The sequence below is a fragment of the Arachis ipaensis genome, chromosome B08 (assembly GCF_000816755.2).
Source record: "Arachis ipaensis cultivar K30076 chromosome B08, Araip1.1, whole genome shotgun sequence".
NCBI classification, from domain to species: domain Eukaryota; kingdom Viridiplantae; phylum Streptophyta; class Magnoliopsida; order Fabales; family Fabaceae; genus Arachis; species Arachis ipaensis.
This window is the reverse complement of record NC_029792.2, coordinates 16275004-16281300: the sequence shown is the minus strand read 5'-3', so window position 1 is coordinate 16281300 and position 6297 is coordinate 16275004.

Below are 6297 nucleotides of genomic sequence, written 5' to 3'. Positions count from 1 at the left end.
TGGCCGAACCGGTTCAAGTTGAAGAAGAAGAAGATTGGCTTGGTTTGTTTAGTTTCAACCTTGAAGGCTTCTCCCTATAAGTAAGGGTGAACAGTCAGGGTTTGATTCAAGGAGTGAGAGTGCAAAGCACAGGGTTCTCAGAGCTACCTAAGTTAACAGAATTTCTTCTCCTTCAATGTTCTTCATTTTGTAATTTTCTGTTTAATTTTGTCATGTCTTGAGTCTCATGGAAAAAGGCAAACAGTGAGGTTTGTATGAAAAAGCCATAGAGCAGAAAAAGGCAGAGAGTGAAAAATTAAAAGAAAAAGCCATAGATGTCCTTAGAGGTCCTTTATACATCTGTATTGTGTTTCATGATTCTGTGGGAATCCCTTTGTAAGTTGGGTTAGCACTTTTCAGTTGAAAGCTTGGCAATGACCAAGTCAAGTTCAGTTTGGGTTTAGATTCTGGACTTGTCCCGGATAGGAAGGGTAGTTCCTAGGGAGAATTGGTGTTTGTAATCAAGGATGATTATAGTGAAATTCCATCATTGTTGTGATGGAGACTGGATGTAAGCTACCTTGCACTTAGCAGCTGAACCAGGATATATCTTGGTGTAATTCTCTCTTTCTTCTACTCCATTTCTGTTTCTGCTGCACAGGAGATAAAACTGAAAATATCTCGTGCTGACTGACGAGACAAAAAGAAAAGTCTCGTGGCTGGGGACGAGACAAAAGAAAAAGTCTCGTGGCTAGTTACGAGATAAAAAAGACAAAAAGTTTCCAGAAGTAGTTTCAAAGGCCAGCAAGTATTATCAAGCAAAAAAAGGGGGGGAGGGGGGGGGCTAAGATTCAACCCCCCTTCTCTTAGCCACTAATTACCATCAATTGGTATCAGAGCTTGGTCTCAAAGAGATCAAGCTTTGCAGCTTGGAGAAAAGATCCTGATGGCAGAAAACAGTGGCTCAAATATGGTGTCATACAACCTGACTGAAGGACAATCAAGCAACAGACCTCCTCTTTTCAATGGAAAAAACTATACCTATTGGAAGGAGAGAATGAAGATCATCCTTGAAGGTCCTCAATATCCAACCGTCACAAGTGCCGAAGGAGTTGTCACTCCTAAACCAGAATCAAGCTGGACCGAAGAAGACAGAAAGAAGGTTGAACTCAACGTCAAGGCTATCAACTTACTCAACTGTGCTATCAGCTTCGAGGAGTACCGACGTGTATCACGATGCACAACGGCAAAGAAAATCTGAGACAAACTCCTAGTTACTCATGAAGGAACCACCATTGTAAAAAAGACCAGGATAGATATGTTAAATAGAGAATATGAAATATTTGCAATGAAGGAAGGAGAATCCATTGATGAGCTGTTTGAGTGCTTCAACACCATTATTGTTGGCTTGGATGTTATGGGAATCAAGTATCCTGAATCTGTGCTAGTGAGAAGAGTGTTGAGATGTCTCACAAAAGAGTGGGAAACAAAAGCTTTAATTATTTCTGAGAGTAGTGGTCTTGACTCCATGACTTATGATGATTTGAGAGGAAATTTACTTGCTTTTGAAAGCACCTATTTGAAAAAAGATTAAAAAAAAAAGGAATAACTTTCTCATCTGTTACTAACCCTCTGGATGATGAATCCAGTGATAACTCATCTGAAAATGAATTTGTGTTGTTTGCAAAAAAATTCAGGAAAATGGTGAAGCTCAAGGAGAGAGGCAAAGGAGGCAGCTCAAGAAAACAGAAGAAAGATTTCAACAAGGTGACTTGCTACAACTGTAAAGAAACGGGGCACTTCAAATCTGACTGCCCTAAGTTAAAGAAGGAAGAAAAGCCGAAGAAAGGAAAGAAAAAGGGACTGATGGCATCATGGGAAGATCTTGAAAATGACTCTGAAGGCGATGAAAAATCTGAAACAAAGTCTCAACCATGCCTTATGGCTGACCACGTTGAGTAGGTAATCATTCCCAACCCTGACACTGAATCTCTTCATCTTATGATAGATCATCTTTCAAAAAAAATAAGATGCTTTTTTGCTGGATAATCAAGAACTTGAACAACAAATTATCATCCTTAAAGCAAAAAATGGATTTCTAAAAGAAAAGTTAAGGGAGACCGAAACTGCTTGTGATCTTGTTGAAGAAAATAAGCAGTTAAAAGCCCAACTTAGGAGCTGTGAAAGTGATTATTCGGTTGTTGCATATGTTGATTGTTTTAAAAGGAATGAAGAGTTGCTTAAAGAGGTCAAAAGGCTTAAAGAAGACTTAGCCAAGTTCACACAAAGTTCTGAAAATTTGAATCAAATCTTGGCTAGCCAAAAACCTCTTTATGATAAATCTGGCTTGGGGTTCTATAAATCTATTGAAAAATCTCATTTTGAAAACATTGCTTCATCTTCCAATGATACAAGATTTCAAAACTCAAGAAGCTTTAACAAAACAGCAACTCCAAGATTTTGTAGATTATGTAACTGAAATGGACACTTTCCCATACAATGCTCTTTTGGTGAAAGGATGATAGGTGATAAAGTTTACAAGGTTGTTTTTTATTATAATGGCTTAGGACATAAGAGATGGTTTAACGTGAAAGGATCCAAGAAAATTTGGCTACCTAAGGTCACTTGAGCTTGTTTTGTAGGTATGCCTAGCATCCAAACAGAAGGAAAATATGTGGTATATAGACAGCGGATGCTCTAGGCATATGATCAGAAAGACAACCTTCTTCATAAAGCTTGATGAATATGATAGAGGATTTGTCACTTTTGGTGATGATGCTAAAGGAAAGATTGTGGCTGTTGGAAAAGTTGGTAAAAGCTTTTCATCTTGTATAAATGATGTTCTTCTTGTAAATGGTTTGAAACATAATTTACTTAGTGTTAGCCAATTTGTGATTTAGGTTTTGAAGTTATTTTTAGAAAGTTTGTGTGTTTGGTTGTGTGTAAAAAATCTGGGGATATTTTATTTGAAGCTAAAAGGTGCAATAATGTGTATGGATTAACTCTTGAGGACTTGAAAGAACAAAATGTAACATGTTTTACCTCTCTTGAATCTGAAAAATAGCTATGGCATAGAAAGTTGGGTCATGCTAGCATGTACCAAATTTCTAAGCTAGTTAAGAAAAATCTGGTTAGACGAATTCCAAATATCAAATTTGATAAGGATCTTACTTGTGATGCTTGCCAATTGGGCAAACAAGTAAAATCCTCTTTTAAACCAAAAGATGAAATTTCAACTAAAAGGCCATTAGAGATGTTACACATTGATCTTTTTGGTCCAACAAGAACTCAAAGTTTAGGAGGTAAACACTATGGTCTTGTGGTGGTAGATAATTACTCTAGATTTGGTTGGGTACTTTTTTTTGCTCATAAAAATGATGCTTTTTCATGCTTTTTCAACTCTTTGCAAGAAAATTCAAAATGAAAAAGATTTAAAAATTGCCCATTTGAGAAGTGATCACGGAAGAGAATTTGAAAACCAAGACTTTGAAAAATTCTGTGATGACTTTGGAATTGCTCATAACTTTTCATGCCCTAGAACCCCTCAACAAAATGGGGCGGTTGAGAGAAGGAATAGAAGCCTTCAAGAGATGACTAGGGCCATGCTTTGTGAGAATGAGATTCCTAAATTTCTATGGGCTGAAGCTGTAAATACAGCTTGTTATATTTTGAATAGGACAATTATTAGAAAAGGGTTGAAGAAAACTCCTTATGAGCTATGGAAAGGAACCCCTCCAAATCTTAAGTATTTTTATGTTTTTGGATGCAAATGCTTTGTACTTAACAATAAAGAAAACCTTGGTAAATTTGATCCAAAATCCTATGAAGGGATGTTTGTTGGATACTCCACCACTAGCAAGGCCTATAGGATTTATCTCAAAGAACATAGGACCATAGAGAAATCCATACATGTTACTTTTTATGATTCTAATTCAATTCCCAATGCTGTGTTAGATAATGATACAGATTGTGAAGATGTTGTCAATAAAGGAACCAATGAAGAAAATTCCAAATCTGCTCAAAATGAAGAATCTGCCAGTCCAGTTTTGTCTCGTCAGATTGGAGGAGACATTTTCATTTTGTCTCCTAAGCAGGCACGAGAAACTAAAACAGTGAGACCACCAGAAGCTCATCAAAGCTCAACACTACTCCGGAAGCCTAGAGAATGGAAGTCTATGAAGGGTTATTCTCATGACTTTATCATTGGTGATCCCTCTCAAGGTGTAACAACAAGATCCTCAACCAAAAGGCAATCCAAACCAAGCAATTTTGCCCTCTTGTCACAAATGGAGCCCAACAATGTCAAACAAGCTCTTAAAGATCCATCATGGGTCAAAACAATGCAAGAAGAGCTTGCTCAATTCGACAAGAATGAGGTTTGGACACTAGTACCTCATCCGGATAGTAAGAAAGTTACGGGTACTAAGTGGGTGTTTAAAAATAAACTTAGTGAAGATAGACAAGTTGTTCGTAACAAGGCTAGATTAGTGGCCCAAGGTTACGATCAAGAAGAGGGTATACATTTTGATGAGTCTTTTGCACCGGTAGCTAGAATGGAAGCAATTAGGTTGCTTCTTGCCTATGCTGCCCATAAGGGTTTCAAAATGTTTCAAATGGATGTTAAATGTGCTTTCCTTAATGGCTTTATTTGATAGAGAATTGTATGTGGTACAACCCCCCGGTTTCGAACATAAAGATTTCCCAAATCATGTTTTTAAACTATCTAAGGCTCTTTATGGTCTTAGACAAGCTCCAAGAGCTTGGTATGAAAGGCTTAATGTCTTCTTGTTGGAAAATTAATTTCAAAGGGGGTACCACCGATACTACTTTATTTATTAAAGCATCTAATGATGATATTCTCCTAGTTCAAGTTTATGTGGATGACATTGTATTTGGTTCGGCCAATGAGTCCTTGTGTGAAGAGTTTGGAAAACTCATGACTAGTGAGTTTCAGATGAGTTTAATGGGAGAGCTTACTTTCTTTCTTGGCCTCCAAATTAAACAAACTCCTAGTGGTACCTTTATTCACCAAGGAAAGTATGTAAAAGAACTTATAAAAAAAATTGGCCTAGAAAGTTCCAAACCAATAGGAACACCAATGCATCCTAACACAAAACTTGAAAAGGATGATGATGGCCAAGATGTGGATAAAACAAGGTATAGAGGAATGATAGGTTCACTCATGTACCTTACCTCTTCTAGACCGGACATTGTTCAAAGTGTGGGTGTATGTTCAATGTTTCAATCTCACCCAAAAGAATCCCATCTTTCAGCCGTTAAGCGCATCATTAGATACATTAAGGGAACTAGTGACTATGGCTTGTGGTATCCTAAATCTGATGACTTTTGTGCAGTTGGGTTTTGTGATGCAGATTATGCGGGAGATAGGGTGGATAGACGGAGTACATCTGGCATGTGTTGCTTCCTTGGAAGCTCACTCAACATGTGGTCAAGCAAAAAGTAAGCCACAGTGGCTCTATCCACAGTCGAAGCTGAATATATTTCTGCATCTGCATGGTGCTCACAATTAATTTGGTTAAAAATGCAGTTGGAAGATTACAAATTAAAGATCAATACTATACCTTATTTTGTGATAATATGAGTGCTATAAACATTTCAAAAAATTCTGTTCTGCACTCAAGAACCAAGCACATTGAGATAAAATATCATTTCATTAGAGAACATGTGCAAAAGGGTACTATTGATATTCAATTTGTGAAATCTGAAGACTAACTTGCTGACATTTTTACAAAACTCCTCTGTGAAGATAGATTCTGCACTTTGAGAAAAATTTTGGGAATGATTGATTTAAGTTCTATTGATAACTTGTGAAATTTTGATTCTGCTCAGTTTTATCTCGTAGGAATGGACGAGATAAAAATAAGAGTGTGTTGGAAGGGCTGTAATCTAGGGGGAGACAGCGCCAAAAATTAATTCTCATGGGCCCCACCAAATTTCCTTGACCCCACTCTGACCGTTTTGTTAGTTTCCTTTTTGTGCACATCAAAATCTTTTTGTTGTCTCATCAAATCTTGATTGGAAGTGGTTATTGTCAAATTAAATCCTTCTCCTCAACTAATCCTTTGATTCTAGGAAACCACTTTTCAATTTATTTCAAATAAAAGAGAAACTCCCTTGGGTATTAACCGCCACTTAATGGTCATTTAATTCCCTCTAATTCTCTCTCCACTCTACATTTAATGCTTTCCTAACCTCTCTCCTCCCTCACTCCATTCGGTTTCTATTCAACTCCCTCATCTTCCACTTCTCGATTTTCACTACCATGAAAAAGAAAACTGCCCCTAGAAAAAGCGAACG